The 23,160-nt window shown below is 31.5% G+C and overlaps 1 long non-coding RNA gene across 1 annotated transcript; it reads left to right on the forward strand.

Moving 5' to 3' along the window:
• The first annotated feature begins 496 nt into the window (after positions 1–496).
• Positions 497–22,656, forward strand: LOC123566714 (uncharacterized). Its single transcript, XR_006689461.2, has 2 exons — positions 497–1,350; positions 21,371–22,656. It is a non-coding gene; the product is annotated as an uncharacterized LOC123566714 (long non-coding RNA).
• Positions 22,657–23,160: the final 504 nt, after the last annotated feature.

Genomic DNA, 23,160 nt, shown 5'->3' on the forward strand with positions numbered 1-23,160 from the left:
TGAAAATGTAAAGTTCCGGATGCAGGCCTGACTGTCAACGGTCTACACATAAAGAACGGGAAAAGCATATAAATATATCAAACCTTTAATTATCGTTATTCAAGAACTTTCATGTAATATATTTGTAGAAAATATTTTTAGAAAATATCATTAGTATTTAATATACTTTATCATAGCTATAATATTTCAAAAACATTCTATCTAGTGTACAAGACTGATATGACGTTTTAGGATATTGTAAAATGAAATATATGTCACAGTGCATATACGTTTCAAGTGACCTAGTCGAAGAATATATTAAGTTCTTCCATGTTCAGACATGAAAAATGAATTACATTTGTGTGACATATATAACCCATAAATGGAATGACCAGAAATGAAAAACATACAGTCTGTGACATTGATGATTTGTAAAGAATACTGCCTGGACTTTTTCAGTGTTGCCTCCTTCATGCAGAGATTAGTTTCTTTAAACAATAGCGAGGGGAGGATCAAGTTTATTATGTGCTGGGCTTATGTCAGCTTCAAAAAATTTAATCAGTTTTTTGCCATCACCTAAAACGAACATAATTATTAGAAAATAATAGTTTTATCAGAAAAAAATGGTATGTACAATAATGATATAATACATATCTGAATGACATATCGCATAATTTAAAATATATAAACATCACTAACACCTTTTGTTCGATTTAAAGCTCAACGTGCTGCTCCTGTTTTTTTTTTTTTTTTTTTTTTTTTTTTTTTAAAAAAAAACAAAAAAAAAAAAACATTCCTCATTGTTTGTTAATACATTCCGGTTCTGAAAACATGCAACACGAAAATTTGTATCAGAATCTAAAGAACTTTCAGTAATAACTAGAAAATTTTTCATTGTGCGTAATAATATTTAACCTGTTATCGTGTTAGTTGTAATAACAATAAAAAAATGTGCATATTGACTCAAATGTCGTCGTGGCATAATATAGCAATCAACAGAACAATAGCTTATAACTATTATAGGAGAAAAATTCAATTACGTTCACATTATATTCAATAACAAATCCCAACACGTGCATAGGACATGCCCAGTGTCCAAGACACCACTCTCCCTCAATTGTTTACCAAATATAATAATTTTGTGACATCTGAAAAGAATGGTCATATTCCATGCCCAAGAGATTTTATTGGACATGCGTACGCTGTGACGATAAACTAGTCTTTTGTTGCTCTATGACGCTGTCATTAGGTATTTATCGGACATGAACGGCTAGAGTTGTGGACATTAAAAGCGACAGTCTCTTCTGCAAGACAATAGTTGAAAACCGATAAACGCTCAGAAATAACTGTGATTATAATAAACAGGGAAAGGTAACATTTTCTTTTTTTTCTCTTAGATAATATTCGCAACAATTGTGTTTGTACCTTATTTATTTAAAGTAAAAAAGGATATATATTCTGTATAGACGTAAGAATTAAAATGTAGATAAGGGACAAACAGAGAGATGTTAATACATATATTTACTGTCACGATTAAGGTAATGTTTATCCATTTTATTTTGTAGCATTACAAATGCAACATTACATTAGAAATAAAAAATAACTGTATTAAACCCAAGAACAAGGCATGTATGTCTTTTGAATTTTAGCTGAATATTTAAAAGAAGAAATACTAATGTTTAGACAAAAGAATATAAAGTAAGGCAAATGTAACCAAACCGTAAAGTAAAAACGTAACATCATTCCACTGGATTAAATCTGATATTTCTTTTAGACGAATCGTATGAAAATGACTGTTTCAAAAATTATTTGTCTTTATTTTCAAATACTTAACTAGTGAATCCTTTCAATATACTAAGTTTTAAGATGGAATACCCATTGGTATGTATCATTACAAAGAAATATAGAAAAAGAACGAAAGTTAAAGGCAGTCTATTTTACATGTGCCTGATTTAATAGAGATAAGTTATATAAGTTTAATTCATGACATAAAATAACATGAACTCTGAATGAGATTTTTGCATGTTGTTTTATCAGTTAAAATCTTTTCTGCACTCTGCTCTGATAAAAAATTAATTAGTAAAAAGGACCTACATATATTAATGTTAGTTAAATAACTGAGCTGGGAAGAGTGCAGTAAATTTTATCAACCCGGCTGATCATCATTCTGTACAAATGACATTTTAACGAATGAATATTCAAACGTAGCAGAATGGGCATCTAGGTTTTCTTCATTGGAAAGTTTCCAAACGCAAAACAGAAAAATTAAAACAATTTGTGTCAAAAAAGTAGTTAGCCTGATTTCTGCAATACTACAGGTGCCGCTATTTTACACGTATTGCATACTCGAATGTGTAGTTTAACATCTTAACAAATATATAGAGCAATGTGTGTCTGCTACAATTGTCCCTTTACTAATCACATTGTTTCGCTACAGGTACATCTACACGTTTGAAATGTATACGTTTGGTTTTGCATATACAGCTGAACGTGTAAGGCTATATTTTATGAAAAGCTTGAATACTTTGTATTTTGTCAGCTCAGACGCTTATTAAAGTAAAGAAGGAAATCATACGCGTGCTCATACTAGTATGAAACACAATCACTTCTATATTTGCTCGTTGTGCCATTCCTTTTGTTAAAATCTGTGAAAGTTCTCCCATTTTATATTCTTTATACAGTTATTCTGTTACTTACTGTTAAATTCTTACCAGCTTATCAAAACCTATAGCGACTGTTAAGCATCGGAATTATATTCAGAATTTATATCTGATTTCTAACTCTGAAACAGTGTGCATACTAAAGTAGAAGATTGGGGCCATTAAATGCAGCCGTTTGAATTTTTGTGTACCATTTGACAGCCGTATCAATACATTCCTTTCAAATCTAACGATGCGATACACGTAGATACCTTATTATTGATATCTGGTATTGACATGCAAATTATGACATATTACACCTACCGTATACATACGAATAATGTGAAATTATTTACCTTCGTGTGCTTAAGGACAGAATGGCTATTTCTTGGGGATATTATTTAACAGATTTCAACTTAGGTAGAAATGGTCAATGGAAATTTCATTTCTTTGTTTAAATTTAATTTGTGGATGGCGCAACAACGAAATCCACAAATAATCAACGCGAAAATTAAAGCTTTCGTAGTAAAGGATATCTAGCTTACGACGTATGGGTTTAAGAGTCGCTATAGAATTCCAGAATAACTTTTATTTTCCTCCAAGACACACTTTCATCAAGAACTTACATGTTTATTGATAGTACCGATGCTCTTTACGTGTAAATGAATTGAATAAAACCATTTTATTCGCTGGTGCAAACGTTTGAAATTTTTAGCGAATCGCATGTGGTCTATCCAATTTTCAGTTAATCAATCTGCGATAATTATATATTCAATATTTGCCGAATATAAGCAGATCCGCTAAAAATTGCAAATTATTCTAGTAAATCGTGGAATGAAAATAACTGGTTATCGGCGCTATTTGTGGTTTAAATCAACATCTGTATTTTACACAAATTAAATACGAATAATATGCACCTGATTTCCTAAAAAATGATCTTACCAATTGACGTAGGTAGAATAATTTAATTCTATTCGATTTGTTTTGTATTCAATTAACTCGTGTCATTACAATCTGATCTGATCTACTTCAGCGATGCTGTCAATGTCTCCCTAGTGTATATTTCTTTCCAGGGAAGTGGCAAGTATAATCCGACATATATGCCACTCATATTTATACGAATTAGAAACGGATAATGTTACAAGCAAGATCTTCAATAAAATCTATAAGGAGACCTTGGGAGTTTAGAACGCAGCCTAGGACAGTATTAGCAGACTTGGTTTGTTTGAGCCTGTTTATGAGATTCAATGAAGTATACGATACATGTGCCTCTTGTAACCCCCTAGCATCAGCTTAAAAGAATGTTATTACAGATAGATATTCAATGGACTCCTCATTCTACAATACCTGAAAATATACACGCATTCCACTAGACCTCAATATATACAAGTATTTCACAAGACCGCAAAATAAACAAGCATTCCACAAGACCACAAAATATAAAACCAACCGAGATCCACTATATTTCATTTAGCTTACTATTAGTTTTATAACAGACTGTCTTCTATACGAAAAGTAACATAGAATACTAAAAGATTGATCAACTTTTAGTAGATACTAAAATATCAAATAATGTAAAAAGTCTTTTAATGTAATGTAAGAGCAACAAACGACGAAATTAGAATCATTTAAAAACATGCCGTATCTACCAACACATTGACAATGCGCATGGAAAGCAAAATTGTCTTATTTTGAACATTCTGCTTTATCAATAGACTAGTATATATTATACATGAACAAAACTTTTTGATTAGAAATGTCGAAGTATTACAGATACACAAATTCAAGGTCGATTCTCATCAAGGTCGATACACTCTGACTTTAAAAGCCGTCTACGCACCGTGTCGTGTAGAAGAGACTTGAATAATTTTCACTTTCAACCGTTGCTGTTGTCCTGATGGTTGCACGAAAAAAAAATGTTTGAATAATCGCAACATACGCTGTGTACAGAGCCTACTGTGCATGTACTTGGAAAAGTAGTTTGTAAAGTAGCTCATAGAAAAGGGTAGACTTCCGGATAAAGCAGACGTTTTCTTCTATGAAATTATTCAGCGGTAAGATAATCGCCTGTAACAAGTTATTACGAATCTTATTGTGAATCATCTTACGGTTTATCAAGGCGTTCAATTTGGAAGTTGCGGGATACAAAATGAACATCTCAACTCTTGCGAAGCCCTATGAATTTATCTGGGGTGAGAAAATTGTGAATTGTAAGAGGATGAAACTAATTAGACGAACACGTTACAACAACAATTTTGCAAATCCTTGGAAGTATCGCAATGTTTTTAAGTTTGCATGTAGCAAATGTCAACAATGACAAAATGAACCGGAAAAAGGATGATCTAGGGCAAATACATGTATCTAATAAAACGTTAATTGTGTAAGGGATTCACATTATTTTTTATTAAAGATAAATATTTATTCTGTACTACGTGGCGATAACAAAAATAAGTAAGACTGATGTCATTACTGAAATTATGTAATGTATCTGACCATCACAAAGATAATTAAAGGCTTTCTTTAAAAAAAAAAAAAAAAAAAAAAAAAAAAAAAAAAAAAAAGAAAAAAACAGGCACATACGCATAACGTGTTTTCAGAACAATTCTTCATCGTTTGTATTTTTTATGTTCTCGAAATAAGCGCCCGTGTATATCTTGAAAGAATTACTTTCTAAGCGACCTTGATCGTTTTAGATGTAAAAATAATCGAATGAGTGGCAAATCATTGGAACCAAATAAAACAAGTTAAAGAAAAACAACCCTGTTTTAAAATTGTTAAACTATTTAATGATAAATATCAATGGGGACGTAGGACGTCCCAGACACAACAATCAAGATCTATCACAAAGTAGAATCACAACTTTGTGCCTATCTGACATCAGAAAAAATGTCCACATTCCATACCTCAGAAATTTTATTGGGATGCGATGTGAGGGCAAACAAGTATTTTGTTACTCGGTGATTCTGTCTGTAAAGTGATGTTTATTGGACGTGTACGATTAGAATTTTGGACATTAAAGGTGACATTGTCTTCTGCTAGACAAGAGGCGAGAACCGATGAAGACTCAGTGGCCTATATTATTTATAAGAAAACCGTAATATTCGTTGGTCGTTTGTTATAGTTTCATTCACAATAAAAAATTTATTTTACTTTTGTTATTAAACAAAAGATAGTCATACTATAATAAAAGACGTAATACAGTTGCTGATTTTACTGAGGAATGAATAGAAGATATGAAAACATGTATTCTCTCTTGGTATTTATATATATTTCACTTACATATGGTATGAAGTATTTTCATAAACAAGAGCTGTCCGTAACACAGCGCGCTCGACTTTTCTCAGTGCTTGACTCTGAATTAGAGCCTTGCCAAGTTAAAAAGGGACATAACTCTGTCAAAATTCAAATCAGAGTTATGGGAATTGTGTCTCCTGGTGAAGACTTTAATTGTTAATAACTATTTAGAGTTTCAAGTCAAAAGCTTTAATAGTAACAGAGATATTTGACTTTATGAAAAATTTTAACAAAAAATTCTAAGTTAAAAAGGGACATAATTCTGTCAAAATTCAAACCAGAGTTATAGAGACTGTTTTCCTGGTGTAGACGTTGACGGTAAACAAGTATTTTAAGTTTCAAGTCAAAAGCTTTGAAAGTAACAGAGATATTTGACTTTATCAAAATCTTTATCCAAAAATTCTAAGTTAAAAAGGGGCATAATTCTGTCAAAATTCAAATCAGAGTTATGGGAATTGTGTCATCTGGTGAAGACTTTGATAGTAAATAACTTCTTTGAGTTTCAAGTCAAAAGCTTTAATAGTAACAGAGATATTTGACTTTATCAAAAAAATTAACAAAAAATTCTAAATTAAAAAGGGGCATAATTCTGTCAAACTTCAAACCAGAGATATGGAGATTGTTTCTCTTGAAGTAGACTTCGATGGTAAATAAGTATTTTAAGTTTCAAGTCAATAGCTTTGATAGTTATAGAGATATTTGACTTTATCGAAAACTTTAACCAAAAATTCTATGTTAAAAAGGGGCATAATTCTGTCAAAATTCAAAACAGAGTTATGGGGATTGTTACTCCTGGTGTAGACTTTGATAGTAAATAACTATTTTAAGATTCAAGTCAATAGCTTTGATAGTAACAGAGATATTTGTCTTGATCAAAATCTTTAACCAATGGCGACGCCGACGCCTGGGCAAGTACAATAGCTCTACTTTTTCTTCGAAAAGTCGAGCTAAAAATCTTTAAACTGCCTAAAAAATTATTTTTGTGCAAGTTTAAATTATTTATCTACAATATGAATGTTGAATAATTATGCAAAATTCTATGCTTCAAGCAAAACTATACAACAAAGAGGTCGTTTAGAATTTAGCATATATAAATGTTTTATGTAATAGAAACAGATATAAAGTTTTAACAAATATATAAAATATTTATATAATATAAAGGACAAATTGTCATAAGGTGCCATCGGTCCACTGAATAAAATGTGACTGGAAAAAAAGAATATGGAAAAAAAACAGTTTCAAATATCATTTGTCACAAAAAGTCCACACTATTTTATCTCATTGCTTGAAGTTTTTATTCGGTTCACATGTGCTACTGTAGAAACCCGTTTAAGATAACAATGTATTGAACGTTTTTCATCACGGATGCAACATGTGGCTTTTCCTACATTAACGCACGCAGCTTCTTTTCTGTTGTGTTATTTATACGCACAATAAAGCATAAGCAATCGCCTTCTAGACATTAATCTTATTTTAAGTTCACTCCTTTCATTTCAAAAACATTTTCATTTAAACGAATCACGTAACATGTTTGTTGTTGAACATTATCAGGGGAAATCATTATAGATGAAGTCTTTTCATTTCGTTTTTAAGTTAATTGATCAATCATTTCCAATGGAGATTATTTCTTACAATTTTTGCACTTTTCAAGTAAAATGCCATCTGACAGGAAACATTACTGCAAATAATATGGATAATGAATGTAAATCGAATCAAATTGTAATCTATGTTCCCGCCTTTGCAGGGAGTTTTGACTTTCTCTTGAAATGTGAAGCGAAAGAAATAATCAGTTCTTTAAATCGGGCTGATACAAATTACCAAAGTGCAATATGTGTATTTTTAAGTATATTTACTTTGTGTTAAGTTAGAGACAAGCGCGATTTTTTTTCCCGCTTCTATTTTTTACAAAACAGTACATGCCAAAGACAATTGCTGCGTTAAAAATATTGCCCTCATGAGCAGAAACTACGGGTAGTCAAACAAGAATCATCTTTAAAAAATATAGTCTGCGCATTTTAGAGCAATCCATTAAACAGGAAACTTCCATTATAAGAAAATATTTCGAGCAAACCACTTTATTTACGTATATTACATGTACTGAACTTGAACAACAGCTTTCTGATCAGTGAACACATAAACTCAATATAAATCAACCCATGATTGATCTTGTTCTTCCCGAAGTATACCGGCACTGTATTGCTCACACTAATCGTATCTAAACTTGCATGTTTGACAATGTAAGTAAATGATGCAATCATGTGAATTAGTAAAATGACACAGCAGAAAGTTCAGAAGAAATTAGTTTTTAATTGCGGAACTACGTGTATACTTCAATATATAATATACTTTGCTTTTCAAAAATACACATATTATTATTATTTACCTACTTTATTTTAATTGGAAAACGAGCAAAGCAATATGCCGACGAATACTGTAGCACATTTTGCTGTCAGGCAAATTATATTAATGATGGAGTGCAATGTAACTTGAAAAAGTAACCGTAGGCAATCGATATATAAAAAACGTTATTCCTCTACACATAAAAGGTATCGGCTTTGAGTCAGAGACAATTGTGTTGATGTATGTTGATCAGCTGTTGACGAAATATAGAAATAGCACTTTCATGAAAGCCTCAAAACTATACAGTATTTCATTGATCTTTTTATGCGATATCATGAAATCAAAAGATGCCCCCCAGTTTATAAAAAATACTCGTCATTCTCCTAACGATTTTATTCGATGTTTAGCGGTCAAAAGCGAGCTTAATACGGCTGCGCCGAAATATTATTCACAGTCACGTTTCGCGTTTGGCAAATACATTTAGGAAATGGATAACAGTCAATTGACTTACACTAAACAAATGTTTTGTCTGAAGTTGAATAATAATGTACGCAAACATTTTTTTTTTTTAATTTCAGAAGAGAGACATGTTTGAGAGTCAAGTCGAACTACATTATTTTTGTATTTTCTCCTTCGCATGTAGCCATTCTTCATTTTGAATAAAAGAACAAATTATGACAGAATTTTTATGAAAAGTCGACAGTGATGAAACACGCTGAGAGCAAATAGATACTGTTTCAAGTTTTATCAAATGTGTAATTCTAGTCATGTTTAAATGGATTCAAGCTTTTTGTCCAGTTGATGTACCATGTTTGCAAATGACCTAATTTTGTCCAGCAACACGTGCAAGTACCATAAAGTAGCTCTGCAAGTCGTTAGAACAAGCACGGCTTTAATATTTATTTATAAAAGGATTAAACAGAAGAAATATGGCCCGAACCCGTAGTTGAAACAATTTACCTCAAGCATAATTCAAATCAGACATTTAATTTAGTGCCAGACATAAATATGGACACGTAAAATCCTCTTAAAAAATTAACGGAAGTAGGACTGGTCCGGTTTTGCCTAAATCATAAATGAAAATAAATCGGAAAATTGCATTTTCAAAAAAAAAAAAAAAAAAAAAAAGAATAGATGAATATTTCAATTTCAAAACACTACTTATGGAACAAATTATACACTATTTATGGAACAAATTATAAAATCAAATCAAAGTTAGAGAACCTATGTTCCCAGTCTATCAAGATGCGAATGCCACAGAGCTTCGCCAAGTCATTTATATCCATTTGATAGAGGATTTTCAACACATTAACGTAGATACTGTTAACAGAATAGATTGTGTCAAGAGATTTCTAATAACTTCTCAGTGTGATTTTCAAACCACTTTGATCTTTTAATAAATAGTCCTGGTAATTCAATTTTAAAATGATTCTCCGCTTTATTACTGTTCATAATTATATATTAAAACTTTCATAATATTGATTGTTTGACTGCAAAACTCTCACTGGCTAATAACTTGATACTAGTATCTCAGTGTCTGAAATACATCATTATAGATTTCGATATTAATATTAAAAGTGTAAATATCGACTACCCAGAAATATAAGCTCATGGCTTTTTTGTTTCCTGTTTTGTTTTTTGTTGGGTTAAACGTCGCATCGACATAATAATAGGTCATATGGCGTCTTTCCAGCTTTAATGGTAGAGGACAACCACAAGTGGGCAACTGTGTAGAACCACTGACCTTCCGTTAGCCAGCTGGATGGATTTCTCACATGAAGAATTCAATGTGACCGAGTGAGGCTCGAACCCGAATCGGTGAGGGACATGTGATTCAAAGTCGGCGACCGTAACCACTCGGCCATAGGGGCCCCTAATTCTCTTGACCTGTACAGCTTCGGAAAATAAATGCATTGAAAGGGCTATAACCTGAATATAAAATCATAATTGTGTAACTGTTAAATGAACCAAAAATTATATTTCGTAATTGATATGAGGTCGTTTCTGTTACGCACGGCATATTTATGGTCAGTTTTTGAAGTATCTACTGAAGACAAAGTTCGTAATTGACACAACAATATTACATTGTATCTTGTTTAAGTTTGGACAACAATTATATATCAAATAAGTCGTAAGTAGCAGATACGACCTTTCATTGCAGACAATTGTAAAAAGGCGTATGTACAATTTTTTAAATAACTTCAGCTCGATAAATATTTGACACTCTATACAACATTAGCAACTAGGTTTAAATACGTACAGAACACGTCCGCAGACAAAATATACAGTTTATGTTTTAGTTTTCTCAAACAAATCTATTTCTATTTGTATTTCTATCTTCCACTTACATAAAAGCAAGCTCCTGACAGCGGTTACCTCCCCTTGCGTTTATTATTATAGCTGCTGCATTTCACAAGATACCACGTGACGATTAGAAAGTCACATGACACTTCAAAATGGCGGAGTTCTCTTACCAGCAATTTTTTTATTTATCTAATCTTTTTGACAAAAATCACTTCAATCTGTTATTTGAACAATTATGTGCGCGAATGTTACTATCTAGGTGCGAATAATGCATTTTTTGAAAAATCTGTTCTGTTCTGTTTTGTTATGTTAAACAAATCTGGTAAAACAACTCGTTATTGCAGTGATTTAATGTATAGTAAGGGGAACTAATCGCTGCGGGGAGTTTGACATAAAAGTAGACAACTCAGATCATTCAATAGAATATAGTTCAAGTTGCCTACACATTAAAGCCATGTCAATACATTCAGATCTACTTAAATCCTTTCTGTCAATATCTTTCCCTGGTATCTATTTCATTTGTAGGAAATTAATAATTTAAATCTGACATAAACGTTATGTAGGTTTTGTTACAGTGTCAAGAAAGAGCGTTCAGTACTTGGCTGCGAACCTAAGATATTAGTCTTATCTTTCATATCGGAATGTTAAAATATAGAAAAGTAACGACAGTAATAACATTAAAGATCATAATGCTTAGTAGATTGTTTTAATATCAATCTAAGTGTTAACATCTTAAATCAAATATAATCAACAAATGAGAGGATTTGAACCGTTTGAAACACAATTATCTTAAGCAAAATATATAATGATAATACAAAACTTAAATACATTCATTCATTTCTAATAAAAGTATCGGTAATTTTTATTTACACTAGCCTGTACCACTGGAACATGGTAGAGTATAAGAGTGGTGTTTGGTGCACCATTAGCCGGCTAAAACGTTCCTAATAGGTTGTTGTTTTGGTTTTGAGGGAATTTCGAACATTTATGTCCTTTCTAACGAGATTCTATAGTGCAATCTTAATAATATGTCAATAAAAAGTTAAGAAAAATATGACATTTGTTGCAAGAGAAGCCCTTATTGTGAAGCATTTTCCGAAAAAAAATATAGTTTAAGAACATAATGAAAGGATTCGTAAAATTCTCGGAAAGAGGAAAAAATTCCTCCTAGGCGTGTTTTGAGAAAAAAAAGTGGCATAATTATACAAAATTAAACCGTAGGAGTTATCTCCAATGTACAATTCAGAAAAGTTTAATTAATAATGAACATATTTTTCTAATTACCTCTTAACCTTTTAGATGTAATATGAATTGAAAAATGTGTATATATTTACCTCAGTGTTGCAAATGATTGGAGCCAAATAAAGAAAGTAAGGAAAAAAAGTTATGTTATTATCTTCAAATTATTCAAATTATTCAATAACCAATCCTTATGGATGCGTGGGACATGCATAGTGTCCAACAGACCATCCTCCTAGTTGTTTGCCTGACATTTCGAAACAATATAATCAGTTTGTATAATTATGATATCTATAAACAGTGTCCAGACACAATACCCCAGTGATTTTATTGGACATGCGTGCGTCGTGACGATAAAATAGTCTTTTGTTGCTCTATGACGCGGGCATGAGGTATTTATCGGACATGTACAGTTAGAATCCTGGACATTATAAGAGACAGTCTTTTCTGCAAGACATTTGATGAAAACCGATAAACGCTCAGAAATAATTGTGATTATCAAGCACAGGTAAACACACTTCTCTCTTACATTTTTTTTATCAATTGTTTTCACAAGAAATTATTACAATTTACTTCTTAACAACAGTATAATGTAAAGAAAAAATAAAATTATCATCAGGTTCTGAAATTTGTTATTTCATTTTTAATGTTTTTATGATAAAGGCGCAGCAAGTCCTTTGCACTCAATTTTGCAAACTAAAATAAACAAATAAAACATTATTGCATAGAAAAAAATAAAGAAGATTTTTTAAGATAGAAGGAAAAAAGTTAAATCACTTAATGCAATTCGATTTCAAAAATATGTATATAATAATATATTAAATTCCTTAACAATATTATTTATATAAAATGATATGAGTATAACAAGGACAAACGATATTATAAATTGATAGAAGATGGCTCATATAATTAAATAAATAAAGAAAGAAAAAAATCTTAAAGGAAGAAAGAAAGTTAACAGATAAAACATCAGGTTTTATTCAGGTAGACTTTTTTATTTCCTCCAATACTGAAAAGTATGCCATTGTGTAAAGATAGTAGCCTTTTAAAATAATAACTTTTTAACTGTATTCTCTGAATGCAAACACATCACGAAAGGCATATTTTTGACATTCAAGATGCGTTTAGATAATATCTTGTTAACTTTATGTCAAAATTTCAACAGACTGAATCAAATTATGAAGACCGTATGATTTGATACTTCATATGATCTGATCCAATTTCGTAAGTGCAGTTTTCATTCAGTTTTTTTTTTAAATAAATATTACTTGACTGTGTACATTTGTAGGACTTGAATTTTACTAAATTATTGCCAAGATATTAAAGAAAAACAAAGTACTCATCTTTGGTATGGTAGAACAATGTTACGTTGTCAGGAATTTCATGTTGTTTGCAGAAGGTCATTGAACAAATATGCCATGATTGTTTGGCTCTTAAGTTCTCTGTGTATATACATGTACAATTCCAAAACATGTTGGCAAGATTTGTCTTTGATGTATACTATTTTACTGATATTATTTGGACTTCTAACCTATTTAACCAAAATAAATGATGTATTTTAATATTTTCTACTGTTCTTTTCTTTAATCTGTAGCTGATGATAAAATCCCAATAGCGGCAAATCAGTTATAATATTAAGAAACGCTGGTATTCTAAGCAAACATTTAATAAAACACTCTACTATTGAACATAAATAGGTTTTCTCAGTTAAACAGTAAAAGTTAATGCCCTTCTTGCCTTGCATAAATAAATACGTCGTATTGAACGGTAAGTTGCAGTTATCAATTAGATGACAGATATAAAATATATTAAATTACCTTATCGAGATTCCTGTTATTTACACTTTCCCACGGCTCTTACTAAATACCTATAAATTAGGAATAATGTTCTTCATTATTGGAACGGAAGATATTAAACATGATCGGTGACCATATACGAAGTCTGTACATTTCTGTTTTAAGTAACATTAAAGAAATTAATTCTTCAATCCTTGCCATTAAAAAGTATCGCCTTCGGTGGTTGCGGTTTGGAAATTAAATTTTCAGTATGAAAAGATCAGATTTGTGTTCTTTAAAACTGTATATATGATCAACCACTTGGATGGGCTATTTACAGAGGTAATTAAATATCACACTGAGTCGTAAACTCTATAAAAATATCAACGTGTGGTTTTTGGTCACGCTACCAGTATATTTCCTAATAACGGTAAGGGTAGATTTACGGGAGCAAAGAGCACAACAAACACGGTCTTAATGTTTTGCCGTAGTGTCTGTGACTTTCCATTAGAATCTGACATCTCATACCACTTAAGTAACAGATTTGATGAATATAAACTTGATTATAAGTATTGTTATAAAATGTCATGAAAATGTCATTTCTACAAATGTTGAAAATGTCATAACGGAGGGTTCAAAACTTGGTAACAAAGGTAATTACTAAAATCCACATGCTTTATATCGAATTGCTTGATATATTGAACTGAAACGACCCATAATTGCAAGATCTATTAACTTGAAGGTCAGACATGTTTGATGTGCGGACACTTAACGATCATTATCAAACTGAAGGTCAGATATGTCTGACATATGGAAAATAAATGAGCATTTTCAAATTGAAGGTCAAATATGATTCAGATATAGAAAGCCAATATCAAATTAAATGTCAGATATATTTCATATATGGAAAACAAACGACTATTCTGCTTTTACATTTTCTGCAAATTTGGTAAACTGTTCACGATGTAAATATACATACACACACTGATATAACGTCTAGATGTGCTTGCATTCTTTGTAAAGTAACCTACTCGCAATACATAACATACTGCACAAATTGTACAAGTCGTTAAGAAGGCAAAGATAGTTTTTAAAACATCGACGATATGATTTGTTGTATCCCTTGTGAAATATAGAATCTATGATATTAAAATACGAATGTAGAGACAAAAAGCTCAGACAAATGTTGAGCAAATACATGCACATTTTATTTCATCATCGTATTATTAAATACTATCATTTCATCACTACGAATATTGAGAAGAAAATATTTCTTTAGATAACACATTACTGCAAATCTGGTCGTATAAAAAGCATGTTGACTGTTTCCACAAACCGTTTCCTCATATATTTCTTTGCAAGGGTTATTATTTCTTTAGCAAAATTTAGTTCTATTCAATATATATATATATATATATATATATATATATATATATATATAAAGATGGTATGACAGTCTAATTCTGGTTAGTTTAGTGAAATTATGCGTTCATTCTATTATACAATGGGAAGTTATCAGCATAGTTTGGTATTTGACCATGATGAAACAATATCGAGGTTTTCTTCATTTTATTTTACGAAAAAAAAGATCGCCATGATAACTGAATGTTTTGAAAGCACGACATATGTTTTGAAGCATAATTACATGCCGCGTGATTAAGAAGATTTTTCTCAGTGGTACAACAAGTAACGTTATGTCATGGAAATGTGTTTTTTACCAGTAGATAGATAAGAGACCACACACTTTACTTTGATAGGAATGGAATAAATAAAAAAAAACTAATATCTCTCCTAAAAGATGACACTCAAATGACTTACATTTACAAGACTTCACCCTATTCTTCCTTTTATGTCTTCTTACTTTAGTGAAAGGTTCAGATGAGATTGTCTGCGGCCTGTCAAAAATCGTGCCGTTGTTCAATAATGATTTAATACAAACTATTTCAGTAGGCAGAAAACAACCACGGCAGCATACATTCTGCTAAACGTTTTCTTTGTCTATATTTTTATTCGTCCTTCAGGAAGAACTGATTATAGATTACATGTGGCGGCGGGGTTAGTTGGCGGCTTCCACTATAGTTATATTCATACTAACTTGAGCAGTTCTCACCCAGTGTTCACCAGACTTGGTCACAATGTTTACGAGTATGACCTATCACGGCAAATTTCGATATCCAGCTGAATTGTCTTGGTGTTTCTTGATCTGTGACACTAGAATGACAAAATAATGCTACATGCACCCTTAGTTACTTAAGGTGTTTCATCCAATATTTAGCAAGCTTAGTCACAATATTTATGGGCATGTCATCATGACAAAGTTCGATTACCAGCCGGATAAATTTGTCGCTCCAGGGTAATGTTTCTTAAATAAGTTTAAGGCAAATGTGATTTGCTATGAAGGACGTAGTAACAGACAGTTTGGCATTCTTTGTTTTTTTTATTTCCTATTTTTAAGGGTTTATCGGACTTGACACTTTTTCTAATTTTAAATATATCGATTTTCTTCTTGTTGTGAAGAGTACCGTACCTGAGAAAAACAGCAGATAATATTATTGAGTTATTGTACATTTTAGACATTGAAATTCTCTTTAATTTACTTCAGTCATCAAATTAAAATTATTGAAGGTGAGTAATTTAGGTCCGCAGACAGAATGACATGACATCCCAATGTTTCAAAGGCAAATAGTGATTTACTCTTCCAGGTTAGACTTTTATCTGTAAGTTATATATATTTTTTATATATATTTTTATGCAATTTATTTTACAAAATTACAAAGAATCGTCCGCAAATCTGCTGACAATTATTAGATAAGTTATTGTTATTAGGCTATTATCTGCATGATAAAACAGACTATTTCCAAATGACATCCGAGAAACTACCAACGAAAACTTGCAGAATAAAGCTAATAGACCCTCGGGTACTTCGCTTGTCAATGAATCGTACAATCATCAGATAACTCCCGGGATTTTGTGATTGACTACGTCTACTTAGTTAAGTTTACATTTGTCATTGGATTCAATGCTTTCGTTTGCTTTCAAAGAGCTAAAGGCCGTTATTGACTATACGGAGATAGAAGCATGAATTATTTCAATTATCTTCATAATCGTCCGTATGATTTGCCGCCGGGTATTTTTATGACGATTATGAAATTGATTAAATAGTTATATTATATTGCATTGATTTACAACGCTTGAATACGAGTTTCAATGCAATAAACGGATAAATGGCACCTTGCTACAGAAATTGATAATGTATCATTAAACAGCCTTAACTTATCCAATTATATCTACACAACCTTTGTAATGACAATAAAAGCTGGAAACAATGCACTTCCTGTTTTTGGAAATGTTCGAAGAGATTTTGCTAGCTTTAACCCTTACCCTGATAAATTTCTAAAATGGACTCGTCTATCATTCAATTTGGGCAGCATCACTTATTAAAGGGGTGTTCACTGAAATTTTACTGACTGAATAGCGAACAGTGCAGACCATGATCAGCCTGCACGTCCATGCAGGCTGTTCTTGGTCTGCACTGATCGCAAAGGCAAAATCACTTGCCGCCAGCAGGCTAAGGTTAAGTAAAATCCTATTGTGATACCGTCCCGTTGAGGCCGGATTATACATCATGGGCCGTATTCATAAAGCATATTTAGTATAAGTATAAGAAATTGATTATTTACTTAAGTATTACTTAGGTAAGAAATTTCTTTTACTTAAGTATTTTTGTTATTCATAAAACAACTTGATAAGTAATTCTTGGCTTTTATTGTGGACGAAAACATTAAAAAAGACCCATTAATTTCAGACAGATACAACATGCACAATTATGTTTAAAGTGCTTTTATCTGAAAAACAACACTTTAGTCGTATTCACGACGCCATTTTGTTTTCTGACTTAAGTCATTTCTTACGTATCTTAAGTTTAAGCTGTTTTATGAATAGGACTTAAGTTTTTTACTTAGACTTAAGCTGAAATCACCACAAACTTAAGTAAAATCTTCAACTTATGTCAAAACTTATACTTAAGATGCTTTATGAATACGGTCCCAGCTCTTTTACTAACATTAATCAATCAGTCTGATATGAGGTCACGTACAAAGATACGTACTATATAAATATAATTATAATTTTTCAAAAAGTTTCAAATGCAGTTCTATTTTATGTAGTCGTTAATACAGGGTAGCAAAATTGTGTTATAGAAAATTTGCATTCAGCGTAAGGGAAACGTGCATGATATTTGATTGATTTAAACTATACTGAACAAAACAGCTAAGTTAAACCCGCTATTTGCTATTTTGTCAGTAGATTAAAAGTAACTGTTATTATTAAAAATAGTCTTATAATTTAGCGTTTTACTACTAAACGAAATGCTGTTAATTACATACTGTAAACAAAAATGAAATTATGGAAGGATATGATTTTATTCACTTTATTTTTACAACTTCAGTGATCACTCTGCTTGTAAATCTCAAGCATTCAAATACAGAGTGTATTTTGAAAAAGAGTCATACCATTTATAGGAATACAGATATGTACACATGTTTCCCTAGAAATGATTACATGTCATATCAGTGTTAAAACTAATGTTCTTTTCAAATAGGAAATTATAGCACAAGATGAAGAATGTTTCGATTGCGTTTGTAAATCAGAGAGAAAATCGCCATAAAGTGCAAAATAGAAGAAACTTTACATACTCCTAAAATGTCAAGTTAAATATTACTGATACATTCATGTATTGGCATTGTTCTTGTTTTAAAAGTTTTGATACTGTGTGAATATGGTATGACCAGTCTCGGGGTCCGATGATTGACAGAGTATGATATGATAATTACAAGTGCAAATATACTATACAATTTACTTTTACTTGGGTGTATGTTTGTACATATATGTATATGTATGTGTGTATGTACATATGTAAAGTTTCATTTTTTGGACTATGATTCTTCGGTACTCTCCCGTGTCTGTGTTTTTCTTTTATCATTGGTATGGAGTTGTGTTAAAAAGCCTTTGTACACTATGAGCCTTAAAATGTGTTAAGAATTTTTTGCCTCATGTTGTCAATACCTTGAACTGAGTGAAATAAAGATATATGTATTTGTATTAGAAGAATTGGGTTCATTCTTGCATTGACACATGAATAAATCAGTTAGCGTCAGGGTATTAAAATAAAGATCACGATATCAAGTTTCTAAATGTTTAATATACGCACACTCTCAAACTGTACGCTGAAGATTGGAACGTTTTGGTGTATGTCTAGCCATCATGTCATGTCTTATTATTACGAAGTTTCTATACGTCTTGAAAACTCGATGTCTTTATAAAACTATAAACAATTCTACACTTAACAACAGCATAAATTGATATTTTTTTCTTTCATGATAAGCTTATTAAGATTTCATATTGTATGCAGATTACTTAAAAGATTTTATTTGTTCGAGAATTCTGTGAAGCAAGTGTCAATACCGATGGAACTAAAGCCAATAAACTAGTTACTGCCATATCAGATTTGACATTTCCGTGTCGTATTCGTGCCTAACTGTGTTTGTTTGATCATTACAACGATGTTTCTGCTCGTGATAGAATTTGAAAAGTACAGATATTATTTGAGAGGTTCTGTATTGCATGTCTGTGATTGCAAAATATTTTGATAAAAATATTTAAATTTGGCCAGGATGAAGCAGAAAAAATTCAGCTGGGCTGTCCTGATACATTTTTTACAGAAATTTATTTTTATAAAACAAAGAGATGTGGAAATTTGAAATGCTCCAAAAAAAATTCAAAGGTATATCACTGTACAAACACCACTTGTACTGTAGTTTATACCATAAATATTACATGTATGCTATTATTTCTAAGGCTTTATTATAAATAAAACAAGGATAATATTAAACAGGGAAAACCATCATAATAAGCATTAACATGTAAACTATAGGATCATACCTTTGTACAAAACATCGACTGTATAATTATAAATAGCGAGTATGCATGACAAAGATATGCTGTAACAGTTGTCGTATTGCTATTTGTAACACACATATCCACAAATACGTAACAAAAATCATGTCAAATATAATAGGGGTATTATAACAGTAGCTCGATCTGGGATGCTGTATTCGGCTCGAGTGGATTTTTGCCAGATCGGATCTCACGAGGCGCGCAATCGCCGAGTGTGATCCGACCTTGCAAAATCCACGAGAACCGAATACAAAATCCCAGATCTAACTACTGTTATAATCACCTTTTTATTATATACCTCTACCGTTTTGTTTGTTATTTTGTTATTTAATGAAATCTTCAATGTTTATTGATATTAAAATGGAACTAAGTGAAATTTGTATGTGCGCTATTTATAGAACTGTGTCAGGTCATGCATAATAATGGAAGTAGTCCGGCAGCATACAAACGGAAGATACAATACGGAATTTCAAAGAAACAATACGGATTTTTTTCTGCCTGTTTATATTTAATTGTGAAATACAAGTCGAATTTGAACAGAATGTATATAGATATATAATAAAAGCATTGATATCCTTTTATTCAAATTGCTCTGTTTCGCATCGTAAACTTGCCTGTGCGATAAGTCTAATGCCAGTATTTTGTAAATCGTGAAAACAAAATATTAACTTCTAAAATTTATAATAAAATCTGCGTACAATGTCGCTTATCGTAAAATCTGTTCATGCGAGTATTTCTTATGTTTAATCGCAATTGTTTTTGCTTTTCCAGCAGTTTCTAAAAGATGAAAAACATGTGACTTTTATTGTGCAAGAAATTTTATATCCTTACTTTCGAAATTTATTCAAAGTTATATTGCTACCAATTCCCAAGGGTGTGATATACATTGCCTGTAAGAGAGAAATTTGCAATAAATGTTTTATTACTGAGCCAAGTAACGAGGTGAATAAATGAGTTCTGAATTTTAAATTTGATCCATGTAAACGCTTTAAATGTCAATGGTAGAAACATGTAATGAAGGTTTTTAACCGTTTTATTTATCTGTCATTATTACAAACATAAAATTACCCATATTTTTGTATATCACTTAAAAATTTGGTAAACAGGAACACAATTTCAATCGAATAAATTACAATCGAATTATTTTGAATACGAACACATTTAGAGTACGGATGAGTACGAACGTAGTGACAAGCTTTCAAATGTTTTATCCAAATTCTTCGCGAAATTAGATAAAAGCATTCCGACTGATACGTACAAAAACATTAAAATGATTTAAAAAAAAACAACAACAAAAAACAATTGCACAAGTTACACGCAATATTTATACATTCACGGTAATCAACAAAAAATGAATCGACTCCGACTTCTAAAAGGGGTGTAAACAAGGGTTGGATCTAGTACGTACATTTTTGGGGGTAGTGCGTTTGTGTTTGGTAACTGATACAGCAAAACATACTATGGATTATACTGCATCTTTTATGCTACAAGAAGAGATTATTATGGAAGAATCAAGACACAGATACCAGATGTCAACCTGCACAGAAATGCATATACATTTCTGACAAAGCATTTCAAAAAAAAAAAAAAAATCATGTATTAACAGTACGTGAATTGCCTTGTTTGCACACGATTTTCCTCCCGTTAATACATTGGCGGATCCAGTATAAAAAAGTAGTTTTTTTATGCAAGAATATCTTACTGTGTTATTCTCTGATTAATTCCATTCTACTTTGCATAATTTGATTTGCATTATGGAAACATATTTGCCTCAATATGTACTATATCTCTTTTAGAGAGGTATCTTGATTAAATTTTTATCGTCTGTGCTACGTATATTTTCAGGTAAACATGGAACAATTATCTAGAATGTCGTCTGTTCTGGTCACGTGTGTACTCTGCTTGACAGTAGCATTGTCGACTGCACTGCCTGTGACTATTGAATCTTTAGGAGGATACAACAGTGATATTGACAACTCGAACATTTTCGATTCATGCGCCATATGTATTTCATATTCCGATGCTGGCGCATGCGCACTGTGTAATTATGAACTAGCTGACAGGTCTGTTGAGAAACGATCTGGCAGATTTAACCCTTTGCTGAGAGGAGGCTATCCGAAAAAGAATACCTATTTTCCATATTATAATCCATTGAGTCGAGGAAGTTACCCTAAAAAGTCGTACACAAGAGTGTATCATCCATTCTTGAGAGGGGGTTATAGAGGCCCGATTCTGCCACAGAGGAGCTACTGGAACACGGATGATGATGTTGAAGAGCCTTGAGGTTGAAAGTTGATCAACTCATAAACATTTGGTTGTGAATGCAACATGGATAAGTGTACTTGTATGCGCTGTCCTAAAAAGATTAAATGATATGAATGTTAAATGCAGAATGTTTAAATGAGAATTAAGAGAGACACTTTCAGCTACATGATGAGAATTTTCTGGGAAAATACCAGTTAATCCAAATGAGCGAAATTTAACTTGACCTTTCGATGAAATTACATTGGTGGTTACATCAATTCTGCTGTTACAGAATCTATCAGACATTATTCTAAAAACTTCTTCGGGCTGTATTTAAGAATTGATGACTTTAATGTAGAAGTTTGATGGCGAAGATATGCCAAAGGTCTGTAAAGGAATGTTTAATAGATGAAAGGAAGACGTATTGTTCATGTGCCTATCCAACCAAAACTTCTTGATAATATAGAAAAGAAAAATGCTTTGACAACAAGAGAGTGTGTAATGTTTATTTACAAGTTATGTCTTTGCGTTTGAGAAAATGTTACATGGTAGATATTATATTTTTGATCTAGTCAAGATAAAAGTGTATGCGAATAAGTGTTTGTGTCATAACTTGCCGGCAAAATACCTCAGTAAACCCATTAAAGAAGATACGGAGTATACTGACAAATATCTTATTGAATCCACACATCTTACAATTCAGGAAACGTTCGTGTTTTCATTGTATCAAGGTTCAAACGATTGTTTCAAGAATTACTGATATCACTCAAGTTCAATTCTGATAAATGTATATCTCGATTTTCTTTTAGAAATAAATAGTTATAAAAAAATCCGAATGCCATTTCGCAAATTGTTTTGTAATGAGCTAAATAAAATCTGGTAATATTTACCTATTTGCTTCTTTTTTCGTTTTTGTTTTTTCCTAAACTTTAAAGTGGAATAATCTGGACGTAAATGTTCAAAACTAGGTAAACCCAGTTACAATTTAAAAAGATTTTGAATTGATCATGAAAACCACATTTTTGGAATGGAATATTTGAGTAATCGATGATACTACACAAACCTAAGAACAGTATTTTAGCTTGCGTTGAAATATTCTGTATGTTAAACATTTTATTTATAGGCGTTTATTTGTTTCTGATGTATTCTGTATTTATAATATGCAAAAAAAGGACCATTTCTTTTTTCATTGCTAAAAAATTTAAATCTCACGAACGATAATTATTATATTAACCAAAAGGCCAATTGAACATATTTTCTAGGGATAATTCATCGGAGGAAGAACAATTAGAAAGGAATTGCTCATACTGTCATGTAGAACTCGATACAAATTCCAGCAAGTCGTTCCTATCCTCCTAAGAGATTATGGATGTTCATGTAAACATGCAACT

The sequence above is a fragment of the Mercenaria mercenaria genome, chromosome 8, assembly GCF_021730395.1.
Source record: "Mercenaria mercenaria strain notata chromosome 8, MADL_Memer_1, whole genome shotgun sequence".
In the NCBI taxonomy this organism is placed as follows: Eukaryota; Metazoa; Mollusca; class Bivalvia; order Venerida; family Veneridae; genus Mercenaria; species Mercenaria mercenaria.